Consider the following 15505-nt stretch of genomic DNA (forward strand, 5'->3'; position numbering starts at 1 on the left):
ACAGTGTTTGTCCGACACCCAGTACTGGATCACCAGAAATTTCCTCCTACTAAATATTGGGAAGATCAAAGCCATTATTTTCCGTCCTTGCCACGAATTCCGTTCCCTAGCCACCGACTCCATCCTTCTCCCTGGAAAATGTCTGAGCCTGAACCAGATTGTTTGCAACCTTGGTGTCGTATTTGACCCCGACATGAGCTTCCGATCAAATATCCGCGCCATCACTGAGACCGCCTATTTCCACCACCGTAACATCGCCTGACTCCGACCCTGCCTCAGCTCACCTGCTGCTGAAATCCTCGTCCATGCCTGTGTTACCGCTAGACTTAACTAATCCAAAGCTCTCCTAGCCGGCCTCCCATCTTCCACCCTCCATAAACTCTGCTGCCCGTATCCTAACTCATACCAAGTCCCGTTTGCCCATCACCCCTGTGCTCGTTGACCTACATTGGCTCCTGGTTAAGCAATGCGTCGATTTTAAAATTCTCCCCCTTATTTTCAAATCCCTCCATGGCCTCGCCCCTCACTATCTCTGTAACTTCCTCCAGCCCTACAATCCTCAGAGATCTCTGCGCTCTTCCAATTCTGGCCTTTTGCGCATCCCTGATTTTAATCGCTCCACCATTGGCAGCTGTGCATTCAGCTGACTAGACCCTAAGCTCTGGAATTCCCTCCCTAAACCTCTCCGCCTCTCTACCTCTCTTTCCTCTTTTAAAATGCTCCTTCAAAATCTACCTCTTTGACCAAGCTTTTGGTCATCCGGCCGAATTTCTCCTTCTGTGGCTCAATGTCAAATTTTGTTTGATAACACTCCTGTGAAGCATCCTGGGAAGTTTTACAATGTTAAAGGTGCTATATAAATGCAAGTTGTTGTTGTTGTAAGTAAGAAAGCAGCTGTGAATACTGAGTATTTATTGCAGTATTTCTATAACTTTTAATCAGCCTCCTCAATTGTCGTTGTGTTCTCGTCTTGCTTTCAATGGCGAGTTTCAGGAAGCCTGGGAAACCCATGGATGCAACGTTAAACTTAAAACTGTGTTGAAATATAGTTCCAATTGAGCTATTAGCACATGTTAATAGGCAACCCGCCGATCCCGAGGGGGTTTGCGTGAAACCAGCCTAATCAACTCAAGTTAAACACAGAAGTTGGCGAATTGGAGCCGGCTTCCCAACGCACTAGCATTTCTGCCGGATTTAGCCCCCCACCTGCACCCTCAAGGTTAATGTTCCCCCCGTTAACTCTGTTACTCTTTTCACAGATGCTGCCTGACCTATTGAGTATTTCCAGCATTCTCTGTTTTTATTTCAGTGGCACTGTAGCCCATTTAACCCATATATGGACATGCTTCCATTTTGTTTCTCCCTGACTCTTTTCAGCAGTTTTCCAGCAGACACCACTTAAAACATGCCACAGTAAGAGACTTTAAGAGTACAGTACTGCAGCTTGAAAGAAGGTAGCCCCAAAGAGAACATGCATGGGTAAACTTTGTTTTGATTTGTTCCTGCAGCTCGAGGATGCTGAATCGCTGGGGCAAACCCCTGATGAAAGGTTAGCGCGGCACCTCAACCGCCAGTTTTATCAGGAAGAAAGGGATTATGGAACAGTCACTACGGACAGTAAGATGCTCACTGAATATCCAGTGCTGGTCAGATACAGGAACCAAGCAGTAAGAATATATCACTTTAAGGATAGAAATGTTTCTTTGTTTACAGTGCTTTTTATTTACTTCTTATGGTGTTCTTTCTCTCTACCCTCTTCTGTGTCTGCCCATGCCATGCACAACCACCAGCTGAGAGTGTGGCTGAGGGGACAGACTTCTTCCCTGGTGGCATTTTTAGAGTAAGAGTCACCCCAGGCTGGTCTCACTGGGAAGTACAAAGAGTGGCCCAGAGTGACCCTCTGTCTGATGTTCTCTATTGGGAAATGCCCACCTGTTCAACACCAAGGGCTGGAGTTTGCGGGGGGTCAGCGGGCGCGATCATGGCGGGTCGGGTGGGAAAGTGTTTTTTTTCTCCCAAACGAACCCGCCGCTACGCGCCTTTACTAAATGTCGAGTCTGTCAGCGCTGAGCAGACCCGACACACAGCGGTGGGGGGCGGGGGGGGGAGGCAATTAAAATCATTAGTGGCTTGTTTACAGCCACTTACCAATGTTTTTTTCCCAACTTTTTGAATTTGACAAGTTGCCCACCAGTTTCCCTCTGTACCTAGACCTCATCTGTGAAGCTGAGGCGGGAGGTCAGTGGCCATTGAATCAGCTGATGAGTTGACAGCTTCATATGTCAAGTCAAAGCTCCCAGCTGATTGAGAATTGTTTCCTTAACCACTAGCTTCTCTAAACTGCATTACCACTACAGATTCAGAATGCTGCAAGTCTTTACACGAGTCTCCATCCAGTCTGACCTCATTACCTCTCCCACCATTGACAGGTCGCTTCTGTCATCTGTACTTCACCTGCCATCTATTCTATCTGCATGGGTGCTGTTGAAACTCTCTCACCTTGGTCCTCAGAATTCCACCACGATCAGCCCCAACACCAGCATCACCAGGCACACCAGCATCACCAGGCACACCAACAGCACCAACAACAATACCAACCTTCTCCGCAATCAACTGATGCTACATAGGACACAGGGCATCGGCACCCGACCACATTGCTACCCGGGAGGCCAGGGATAGCCTCACCATGGCCAGATGTACTTCACTTGACGCTGTACACCCTAGCTGCCACATGATGCACCAGGTTGGCACCACCCCACACCAACACCATAAAGCATCCCTACAATGCCCAAGCCATTCCTTTCACACTCATCACCATTGCGGGGGTACCGTTATGTCTCACCATTCACTGCAACTCACTAAGCCACTTCCAAAGGTGCACACAAATCTGTCCAAGAAGGCAAAGTGTTGAAAATAAAGGTTCCAATGTTTGACACATTAACAGAAATTTTACGTGAACATTAAATAAAACACCCAACTGGCAGCTAACGTGTCATCAAATGACGTCACCAGACCTGCTTCCTCTAATTGGCCAGAAAACGCACTGGGCGGGCTTAAAAAGACCAATCTTGGGAAATTTATTCTATACAGCAGGCTGGAGCCAGCAGCGGGCCGGGATCCGCCACCGACGTCACCCGTCACGGACCCACCGAGGTTCATAAAATCCAGCCCCAAGTCGTGGGTTCAAGTCCCACTCCAGAGACTTGGGCACAAAAATCTAGGCTGACACTCCAGTGCAGTACCGAGGGAGTGCTGCACTGTCGGAGGTGCTGTCTTTTGGATGAGACGTTAAACCGAAGCTAAGCCCTTTCAGGTGGACGTAAAAGACCCTATGGCACTATTTCGAAGAAGAGCAGGGGAGTTATCCCTGGTGTCCTGACCAATATTTATCCCTCAATCAACATCACTAAAACAAATTATCTGGTCATTATCACATTGCTGTTTGTAGCAGCTTGCTGTGCACAAAATGGCTGCCGCGTCTCCTACATTACAACAGTGACTCCACTTAAAAAAAAAAGCACTTCATTGGCTGAAAGCGCTTGGGGATGTCCAGTGGTCGTGAAAGGTGCTATATAAATGCAAGTCTTTCTTTCTTCTTCTTCTTCTCATGGTGGCTTCACCAAGATTGGGAGCTCAACCTTAAGGGGGAATCACGTGTGTGAATATAAACAATTCCTAGTACTCCGTTTGCATTAGGGCTCCATTGTAGTGCACCAATTGGAGTCGTGTGTATAATGTGATAATGTGTTTGATCTTTTCTATGTGGTGATTTGATATACGTTTGATAGCATTCTCTATTACAATTCCTGGTATACCATATACGCTCAGCTGAAAAATTCACAAATAAAGTCCAAAAAAAGCTGACAATTCAAATAAAAATCAATAATAAGATCAATGACCAGGGTCACTTCTTTGGGACTGATTTTCAGGGCCACCAGGTCTCTGCCCTTTAGCATTGTCCTGGGATTTTAGGGGCTTTCCTGATCTGTAGCTGCAAATGTAAGTGAGGCAGAGGAGGATGGCATTGTGGTTGTCCCCAAACCCCTCACCGAACAAAGGATCATCAGTGGTCTCCAGGGCATGTTAAAAAATGGCAGATAGGCCTTGGGGGTGAAATTCTCACCGTTAGCACCTCCGGTGGGCTGGCACTAACTTTTCAAACATTTTTGATTGAGTGCCCCAAATGGCCCTCTAAGGGAATTTCTCCCCCCTTGTGTTTTATTTTTGCCCTCCCACCCACCCCGAGATCTTGAGATCAAATTGGAATCTTCTAGCTATCCATCTCCATCGGTAGCCAGATGGTCCCAATCACCATGGCCACATGCGCAGCTGCAAGCCTGCACACTTCAGGTGCACTGCATCTGTCCAGTGCATGGACAAGGGGTCCCAAGTGATTTTCACCCTAATAAATGAATTCATTTTTATTACATGAGATTCCAGGATTTGTCACCAGTGTTTCAGGATCACATTTCACAACTTGGGCCCTTTTTGGGTGAAAGATGCTACCTAAAAATCTTGCCTATGATGATATCAACAAATAATGTTGCTGAGAATGAAAGGCTGGTTTTCATTTTGTGTCGTAGGTCGGATGGGGCATCTGTTTTACCCCTCAATGACAACAGCAGGAGGACTGATCGGTGTCATGATTGAGTCTCATGTAAATACTGGAGGCAAGCTGCCAGCGTGCATCGCGCTCACTGTTTGGAAGGGTGGGAAAGCCGACAGGTTTTCCGTTGATGAAAGCCAGCCTGGAACTCTTGAAGGGGAGGTGGTGTCTCGATGTTGGCGCGCGGACAGTACGTTATTGAGGCGGCTGGCACAGTGATGATGGTCATGCCATCCTGATTTTAAGATACTGCCATGGAACAAGGGAGCACAAGGAAAGCAGTCCTCTTGGGTGCAGATGAGAGACAGGTGCTCCAGTGAAGAGAGGTGATTAGGCAGGTCAATGCAGCAACATAGTTCCCAGAACCTGGCTGCAGTGCGAGAAGAAATTTATTGAACTTATCAGGAATGGCAGGGTGAAACTCCTCTTCCTATCTCTCTTAACTCTCTCCAAATTGTAATGACAATAAATTTGAAGAATGTACTCAAAACGATTTCTGGAACAATGGAGGGAAATTTAAACCCCCAGGATGGGCGAGGTTAAATTCTGAAAAATGTGAAACACGATTCCAACCCGCCACAAATGAGCCTACTTTCAGTTGAACCAGAGTGGGTTGAGGGGCAGACGAGTAACCTGCTCTTGAGAAGCAGCTCAGTCATTTAAATATGCTAATGAGGCTGCGTGCCTCAGATTTTAACACAGTTTTTAATTTAATCCCTGCGGGCGGGTTTCCCAGAACCTGATGGGGGGGTGAGCACGGCCGGTTCCAGCAAGTAACTGCCTTTCTAGCACTGCTTGTGAGTCAGGAGGAGCAGAAGTGCCTCCTCCTGGCACCCCAAGCTAACCTGCCACGATCAGCCAACACCCCATAACTTGTGATCCGAAGCCCCCACCTCCCTGATCTCCCCGACCTGCGATTGGAAGCCCCCACCTCCCCCGACCCGTGATCCAAACCTCACAATCCCCCCCACCCGATTCCCCCCACGATCCACACCTCCTACCTCCCAGATCTCCTCCCCAACCTCCTCCCCGACCTGCGATTGGAAGCCCCCACCTCCCCGATCTCCTCCCTGACCTGCAATCGGAAGCCCCCACCTCCCCGATCTCCTCCCCGACCTGCAATCGGAAGCCCCCGCCTCCCCGATCTCCTCCCCGACCTGCAATCAGAAGCCCCCGCCTCCCCGATCTCCTCCCCGACCTGCAATCAGAAGCCCCCGCCTCCCCGATCTCCTCCCCGACCTGCGATTGGAAGCCCCCACCTCCCTGATCTCCTCCCCGACCTGCGATCGGAAGCCCCCACCTCCCCGATCTCCTCCCCGACCTGCGATCGGAAGCCCCCACCTCCCCGATCTCCTCCCCGACCTGCGATCGGAAGCCCCCACCTCCCCGATCTCCTCCCCGACCTGCGATCGGAAGCCCCCACCTCCCCGATCTCCTCCCCGACCTGCGATCGGAAGCCCCCACCTCCCCGATCTCCCCCGGCCCACGATCCAAACCTCACAATCCCCCCCACCTGACTCCCCCCACGACTCACGATCTGAACCCCCCCCACCAAACACATCTCCCCGACCCATGATCCAAAACCACCCTCCCGATCTCTAGGCTGACCCATGATCCGAACCCCCCCCCCGCCGATCCATGATCCGAACCCCCGCTCGATCTCCCCCGACCCATGATCCGAAATCCCCTCCCAATCTCCCCCCCGACCCGTCATCCAAAGCTCCTCTCCATGTCTGACATTCCAGCATAGTCCTATCTGCCCAATAAATAGCCGACCTCTCAATCTAACAGTCTGGGAAACTGAGAAGGAAAATTCAAATGTGGTCCTTCCGTTAAATGAGGTAGGCCCTCCTGGTTACCCGCATTTCTGGGTTTTCCGGCCACTATGTCCCATAAATATTGGGGCCAATATGTTTCAGAACCAACAAAGGAACAGGACATACTAGATTTAGTGATGCGTAATGAATCAGAATTAGTTAACAATATGACGGTAAGGGAACATGTTACAAATGGTGACCGTAATATGATTGAATTGGATATTGAGTTTGAGAGTGACGTTAAACTATCTGCTTACTTTTGATTCAGTTCGAGACCTCACTGAAACACTCCACACACATTAGTCCCCTGAGGTCAGGCTTTCATTTGAGATTAGGGGGAAAAATTCACCCCCTTAGCGCCTCCCATTAGCAACAGTAGATGGCGTTAATGTGGTGCTCGACCAGTATCGCTGGGGTGAGGCGAATCTAGTGGCAGGCACCAAGTCCAGCCCCCTAGTAGTGCCGCCGGTAAGAGGTATCAGCGGAAACGTCAACGCCAAGTCAATCATGACGTCAGTGAGTGTGCAACACTCACTGACCGCATGATTTGCAAAATTGATTCTCCTACTTACCTCACCGCCTGGAGTAAACACCGGCAGGGAGAGCTGGCGTGCAGCCAGGAAGCCGGCTCCAGGTACATTATTTAAAGGGATCATCAGGTTAGTGCAGTTTCAGTGTTTTTTTTGTTTCTCTCTCCACAGATGCTGCCTGACCTGCTGAGTGTTTCCAGCATTTTCTGTTGTTATTTCAGTGTTTTTTTGTTAATTTCACTGACTAACAGTTTCATTCAATAATTTCAAGGTTATTTTGTATCAGGAGTCTTCTGGCAACTAAAAAGTAGCTACCTTTATTCTTCAAAGATTCAAACTGCTACACTTGGTAGCATTAATGGGGGGCTGTACTAGCATGCCACCTCGCCCTCCAGGATCTACAGTGGAGGGAGCGTAGGCAGCGAGAAATATGGGAACATGTGGCAGCGGGAGGAGGGCCATCAGAGCTCTCACCAGAAGGCCTTACCTTCTCAGGGTATTCTGAGAGCACTTCTCCTACCTTCAATTAAGCGAGGTGCAGTGTATTAGAAGGCTTTGCTTCACCAAGGAGGTGGTCATAGAACTCTGCCACCTCCTGCAACCAGACCTCCAGCCTCAGACCAGGGCAACCACGGCTCTCCCAGTGACAGTCAAGGTCACCGTGGCCCTTAATTTCTTTGCCAGCAGATCTTCCCACTCTGCAACAGGAGACATAGTTAACATCTCACAGCTCACCATCCATTGCTGCATCTAGAAGGTCACTGAAGCTTTCTATAGCAGGAGAAGGGACTACATTGGCTTCCTGATCACCAGAGAGAAGCAGGACGAGCATGCATGTGGCTTTGCCAGGATAGCGGGATTCCCCATGGTGCAAGGCACCATTGACTACACCCACGTGGCTTTGCGGGCACCGCATAATAATCCTGAAATCTTCCGTAACCGCAAAGGCTACATTCACTTAATGTGTAGTTGGTGTGCGACTACAGACAGCGAATCCTTAATGTCAATGCCCGCTATCCTGGCAGCAGCCTGGATGCCTTCAGCCTGTACCAGACCGGTGTGCCAGTGCCACTTGCCAGGTAGAGCACCACCCTCCGTCTCTCCACAGCGAATGCTCCTGCTCCTGCTCCTGCTCCTGCTCCTGCTCCTGCTCCTGCTCCTGCTCCCTGAGGCAGCTGCACAGCCAGCAATACTGAGAATGAGGTACTGCAGTATCAATGAACCTCCCCTTTAAGTAGTGAAAAAAGCCTGTGGCCATGATGATTTGCGATTAGACTGCACCCAATATTGGTCCACCCTTTAAGTCTAACACCAATGAGCTTGGATTTTAAGACTTGATTTAGGACTCTAATCATTTTATTGAGCAGTGAGGACAAATTTTGCATGCAGTCTAAAGCATTTGCACCTGGTGCTAATTCTCCATCTTTTCTACTGACACCACCCATTCCTTGGCTATAATGAATTTCTAGCCCATGGACTCCACAGTAATACAACTCATATACTAAATTAATACTAAATATTTATTATATAAGAGATTCTACAAAATAATACTAAGTGTAATATTCATGCAATATCATATTTGTATAGTAAAGTTCTTCGCCTAACAAGCTGTGTGCGTAAACTGAAAAGATCGACAGTTACCAAACCTGGGAGACACCAGAAGATGTTCCACTTTGACTGTAGCTTTCAGTTTTCTTGTCCCGATGGGCTGCTAACTACCCCTCTATTTAAGACCAGAAAAGTACAGACTACGTGATTCTAGTTACATCTGTCAATCAGATCATTAGGCTAAAGGACAGTTACAGAACAAACAACCTAAAAGGGTGAAATTAATGCACTAAAAAGGCCCTCTATCTAGCTGCAAGAGGTATTATTACTTGTCAGCTGTGACTCAGTTGGTAGCGCCCTCGCTTCTGAGTCAGAAGGTTGTGGGTTCAAGTCCCACTCCAGAGACTTGAGCACAAAAATCTGCGCCAACAGTGCAGTACTGAGGGAGTGTTGCACTGTCGGAGGTGCCATCTGTAATGATCAGTAACATGTCATTCTAGAATGGTACACTAGGTGGAGCTGTATGTTTAGTAGTGGGCTACCCACAAGACAGTAGTCAAGATGGATGCCTGTACACTAGTCCACATGGCTGAATAAATGACTAGCTCAAGCTAGCTGTTCATAATGAAAACGTCTATTTATTTATGAACATAACATGGTACCAGGAGTAGGGTGATGGAAGTCTCCATGGAGCATGTACCACTGGCTGAGCATCCTCCTTTAGCTGGATCTTGTAAGTGAATGCTAGAACTCCAAATCCTTTGAACACATCCTGGAAATTACTCACTACAGAATCCATTGAGTCATCTGGTCTGCTTATGGCACAGTTTATACGGTAGACTCTCTTGACCAGTTCTAAGTCCTCACAAGCTTTGTCACCTAGTAGTGAATCAAGTCCTTCAGCCACAACAGAAAACATGAGATGATGCACTTTGTCTTTGACTGTCACTTTAAGTCTGCATACACCTAAGCTATCTATTTTCTGTCCATTATAGTTCTTCAGTAGTACTGACTTTTTCTGTATTTTGGGCTTTTCTTTCATATTTTCAATGTCACTCATACTGATTAAGTTTGCTTTTGCCCCAGTGTCTAGTTTCAATGTAACTAATGCTCCATTTACCTGCAGTGGCATTATCCATTTGTCCTCTTTTACTGCATTAACTTTATGTTCAGCATTGTCCATTCCTGAGGGCTGCACATTTTCTGTATCCTTTTCGATATTGTCACATGACACCATTCCTACAAAAAATGTCTCACTTAAATCAGTGTCCTCAATCACATTGACTTGTTGCCCTTTCTTTGTTTTTACTTTTGAAAAGCATTGTTTGGCAAAGTGATTCTTTCCATTACATTTTGTGTACATTTTTCCAAATGCTGGGCATTGTCTTGACTGGTGCTGGTAACCACAGCATTTACAATTAAAAATTCCATCCTCCGATTGCTTTGCATTTCTGTTCTGCCCATGTTTCTTCCCCTTGTAGGACACAGCACCGACAGCAGCACTATCACTTACTACAGTCGCATTATTATTAATTTCACTGAAAGTCTTTGTGTGCTGTTGAGCTAGCTCACTGGCATGGCATATTTTCACAGCTTTCTCCAATGTTAGTTCGGTTTCTCTCAACAAACGTTCCCTGGCCTTTTTATCATGAATACCAAACGCAATCTGGTCACGAATCATGGATGATTTCAGTTCAGAGAAATTACATGTCTGTGCTTTCAGTTTCAGATTGGTCACAAAGCTATCAAAAGTCTAATTTTGCTGCTGTGTCCGTGAACGGAACACATACCTCTCATAGGTCTCGTTCTTTTTGGGAGAACAATGTGCATCAAACTTCTTTAGCACATCGTCCATTTTTTCTCTGTCCGCCTCTTGATCAAATACAAACGTATTAAATACCTCTATCACCTGCGGGCCTGCAACCGTGAGCAGTAACGCTATTTTCCTTGCGTCTGGCTTCGTACCGAACCCGATGGCAGCAATATAGCGTTTATTTATGAACATAACACCATCTTTCAAATGAGACATTAAACCAAGGTGCCATCTCAGGTGAACATAAAAGATCCCTTGGCACTATTTTGAAGACCAGCAGGGGAGTTATCCCCAGTGTCCTGGCCAATATCTATCCCTCAATCAACATCACTAAAAAAGATTATCTGGTCATTATCACATTGCTGTTTGTGGGAGCTTGCTGTGTGCAAATTGGCTGCTGCGTTTCCCACATTACAACAGTGACTACACTTCAAAACTACTTCACTGGCTGTAAAGCACTCTGGGACATCCGGTGGTCATGAAAAACACTATATAAATACAAGTCTTTTTTTTTCCTGATCACCTAAGCACCTGCTTCTCCTGTTATCTCCTGAGTTGCCTTCCAGTTGCTTGCAGCCAAAATGCATCTCCCCTTTAAAATATCTTCAGGAACGCTGGATATTCAAACCTCCTATTCGGCGAGCTGTCAATCACCAGCAGGACTGGCACTGGCAGTTCGCCCATTTAATGGTAAGGAGGGCCCCATACCCTAGTTTTGCCTCCTAGTTCCGCCCACGTGATTTGGTGTGTGCTGCTGGCGCGGTGACAACTTTGGCTACGGAAATGGGCTGACACAAATTTCTACCTCTCTATCTCCTACCTTCCAATCAATTACCAACCCATGTCACAAAGATTACCTCCAATTCCATGCATTTCCATTTTTGCTAATAATCTCTTGTGCAGAACTTTATCAAATGCCTTCTGGAAGTCTGTGCAGACAGCATCCATAGACGCTCCCTTATTCACCATGTTAGTTAATAATGGTGAGAGAGGGAAACCAGGGAATTATGGATCAGTTAGCCTAACATCTATTGTGGGGAAATTACTAGAGTCTATAATTAAGGATAGGGTGACTGAACACCTTGACATTTTTCAGCTGATCAGAGAGAGCCAGCATGGATTTGTAAAAGGTAGGTCATGTCTGACAAACCTGATTGAATTTTTTGAAGAGGTGACTAAAGTAGTTGACAGGGGAATGTCTATGGATGTTATTTATATGGACTTCCAGAAGGTATTTGATAAAGTCCCACATAAGAGACTGTTAACTAAGGTTCAAGCCCACGGAATTGAGGGCAAATTATTGACCTGGTTAGGAATTTGGCTGAGCAGCAGGAGACAGAGAGTAGAAATAATGGGCAGGTACTCTAATTGGAAGGATGTGACTAGTGGTGTCTCGCAGGGATCTGTGTTGGGGCCTCAACTGTTTGTCATATTTATTAACGACTTAGATGATGGCATAGAAAGCCACATATCCAAATTTGCCAATGACACAAAGATAGATGGCATTGTGGCAGTGTAGATGAAAAGTTAAAAACAGTGGAGGTCCAAAGAGACTTGGAGGTCAAGGACATAAATCATTAAAATGTCATTAACAGGTGCATAAAATAATCAAAAAGGCTAATGGAATGTTGGCCTTTATATCTAGAGGACTAATACAAGGGGGTAGATGTTATGCTGCAGCTATACAAAGCCCTGGTTAGACAACACCTGGAGTACTGTGAGCAGTTCTGGGCACCACACCTTAGGAAGGATATACTTCTGACGACGGGTCATCGACCTGAAACGTTAACTCTGTTCCTCTCTCCACAGATGCTGCCTGACCTGTTGAGTATTTCCAGCATTTTCTGTTTTTATTTAGGATGGATATATTGGCCTTGGAGGGAGTGCAGCGCAGGTTTACCCGGGCTTTAAGGGTTAAATTACGAGGAGAGATTACACAAATTAAGTTTGTATTTCCTAAAATTTAGAAGGTTAAAGGGTGATTTGATCGAAGTTTTCAAGATATTAAGGGGAACTGATAGGATAGAGAGAAACTATTACCACTGGTTGGGGATTCTTGGACTAGGGGGCATAGTCTAAAAATTAGAGCCAGACCTTTCAGGAGCGAAATTAGGAAACACTTCTACACACAAAGGGTGGTAGAAGTTTGGAACTCTTTTCCACAAACGGCAATTGATGCTAGATCAATTATTAATTTTAAATCTGAGATTGATGGCTTTTTGTTAACCAAAGGTATTAAGGGATATGGGCCAAAAGTAGGCATATGGAGTTAGGTCACAGATCAGCCACGATCTCATTGAATGGCGAAACAGGCTCGAGGGGCTCAATGGCCAACTCCTGTTCCTATGTTCCTAGTTACCATCTCAAAAAATTCACCCAGGTTAGTCAGACATGACCTACCCTTCACAAATGCATGCTGGCTCTCCTAGATTAGCTCATACTTATACAAATGTTCAGTCACTCTGTCCTTGACAATAGGTTTCAATAACTTCCCCACAACAGATGTTAAACTGAAAGGCCTGTCGTTTCCATGAGTATCCCTTTAAGGAGCTTGGAAATGTTAGGGTGTCGATTGGTCCCTTTAAATACTGCAGTTTAGGCTGCATGTCCGTTTCGGGCAGGATGGATTTCTAGCAGGGGCCTCAAACAGGTGTTAAGCCCCTGATTAGCATATGCGAGGGACCTAATGTTGTTTCAGGTGGGCAGCAGGGACACTTTGAAATCTGCCTTCATCAATATGGCACCATCCCGAATGAAGGCGCACTTCAGGTGCAGGACATTGAGCCTTGAAATTGGTCGTTTTTGTCCCTGATTTCCACCCAGAAAAGGGATGCAACAAGGATCAATTTCTACCCCCTAGAATGGAAAATTCTTGTTAAAGGTGTATTTAATGATACAACACATGTTGGGGTAGATCTTGAATTTGTGTGATAGTGTAAAATGAATGATGGAGCGTTGGCAGCGCGTTTTGCTACTCTCCGATTTTTATTTCCATTGGCTTCAATGTAGAGATGTAAAATGGGCTGCTGACTTGCTGACCCATTTTACACTATCGCACAAAGTCAAGATCTACCCCGGTGAATTTTAGTGGTACCTTTTGACTTCAGTTTGCTGCCCATTTAGCTGCTTCAGTCATCAGTGCAGCTGCTAACGGTATGGTTACTATGCATGCATATTATTTTATACACTTTATTACATTTTTGTATTTTATTCTGAGCCATCATTTAGCGTGTCAGCGGACTGTGGCAATCTGTCCAAATAATAGCGAGACTGCAAGGATTTTACTGATTCTACAGATAGGACTGCTATTGCAACTAATTAAACATATTAATTCTTTGGTTATTTGACAAGTCGGTACCAACACTGTTATTGTGCTGTCCTGATAATTGCAGTTTGGTCTCACAGCGTGTGGCTGGAAAGATGTGATACTGTGACATTGGCATCAAGAATCTAGATATATTCCTTTCTGTGCTTATAGCAGCACTTTGTTCTACTGGCAGTCGATCCACTATTTTGACCGATTACCAGTCAGCCAGGGCACTTCACAGTGGCAGTATATCAAAGGAAGAGATTTAGTTACTCTGATTCCATTTAAGAAAAGAGCACTCAACTTCTCTTGTCATTTTGGTACAATAGTTCACTCCAGGCAGACGCATATCTAAACCAACCCAAAAGAATTTGAATGTACCACAGCAATTCCTGTTCTCTCTTTTTACATAGAATTCCTGATACAGCAAAACAGAATCCTGGCTCAAACATAAAATGGCATTGATTGACCTAATCGTTCAGAGGTTATGTCACTAGCCTAGATTTTCTGATTCGATGTATGCTTAACTGGTAGTTACAGTGGAAATGATGAAAGACGGAGAATATGTCTATCCGAATATTTTATTATTCATTCTTGGGATATGGGTGTCACTAGCAAGACCGGGATTTATTGCCCATCCCTAATTGCCCTTGAGAAGGTGGTAGTGAGCTGCCTTTTTGAACCGCTGCAGTCCGTGTAGTGAAGGTATTCCCATCATGCTGTTCCGGGGGGAGTTCCAGGATTTTGACCCAGCGACGGTGAAGGAATGGCGATATATGTCCAATTCAGGATGGTGTGTAATTTGGAGTGGAACTTGCAGGTGATGGTGTTCCCATGCACCTGCTGCCCTTGCCCTTCTAGGTGGTAGAGGTTGCCCGTTTGGGAGGTGCTGCCAAAGAAGCCTTGGTGAATTGCTGCAGTGCATCTTGTAGATGGTACACCGGTTGCGCCGGTGGTGGAGGGAGTTGATGTTTAAGGTGCTGGATGGGGCGCCAATTAAGCTGGCTGCTTTGTTTTGCATGGTGTCGAGCTTCTTGAGTGTTGTTAGAGCTGCACTTATCTCAGCACTCAGCGACGCCCAGATTCCAGGAATGATTTTTTTTTAAACGCTGCAGTCCATATGGTGATGTTACTCCCACAGTGCTGTTAGGTAGAGATTTATAGGATTTTGACCAAGCTACACTGAAGGAATGGGGATATATGTCCATGTCAGGATGATGTGTGACTTGTAGGGGAACTTACAGGTGATGCTGTTCCCAGTGCTGTCAAAGAAGCCAAGTCGAATATGGGCAAATGCATAAAAGAAAGACTTACATTTATATAGCACCTTTCACAACCACCAGACGGCTCAAAGTGTTTTACAGCCAATGAAGTACTTTTGAAGTGTTTCACTATTGTAATGTGGGAAACCATGGCAGCCAATCTGCGCACAGCGAGCTCTGTGATAATGACCAGATAAACAGTTTTTTGTTATGTTAATGGAGAGATAAATATTGGCCAGAATACCAGGGATAATTCCCCTTCTCTTCTTCGAAATAGTGCCATGGGATCTTTTACATCCACCTGAGAGAGCAGACAGGGCCTCGGTTTAACATCTCATCCAAAAGACAGCACCTCCAACAATGCAGCACTCTACTGGAATGTTAGCCTAGCTTTATGTACTACAAATTCATGGAGTGGGACTTGAACCCACAACTTTCATGATTCAGAAGCAAGTGTGCTACCAACTGAGCCACAGCTGACACTGTATTTAATGTGAATATGTCATAGGTATATCCCATCACTTACACATAGCAATGCCAAGTATTAGGGAGCGTTAGTGCATTCCTGGCATTCAAGATTGCTAGGAGGAGGAAGGGGGATTTAAAATTGATCACAGGATGA

The 15505-nt window shown here is 46.0% G+C and overlaps 1 pseudogene; it reads left to right on the forward strand.

Moving 5' to 3' along the window:
• Positions 1 to 15505, forward strand: part of LOC147119964 (uncharacterized) — a 1277156-nt pseudogene that overhangs the window by 574592 nt on the left and 687059 nt on the right.

The sequence above is a fragment of the Somniosus microcephalus genome, chromosome 4 (genome assembly GCF_052327205.1).
Source record: "Somniosus microcephalus isolate GS21.2 chromosome 4, FLI_Smic_1.0, whole genome shotgun sequence".
Classification (NCBI taxonomy): Eukaryota; Metazoa; Chordata; class Chondrichthyes; order Squaliformes; family Somniosidae; genus Somniosus; species Somniosus microcephalus.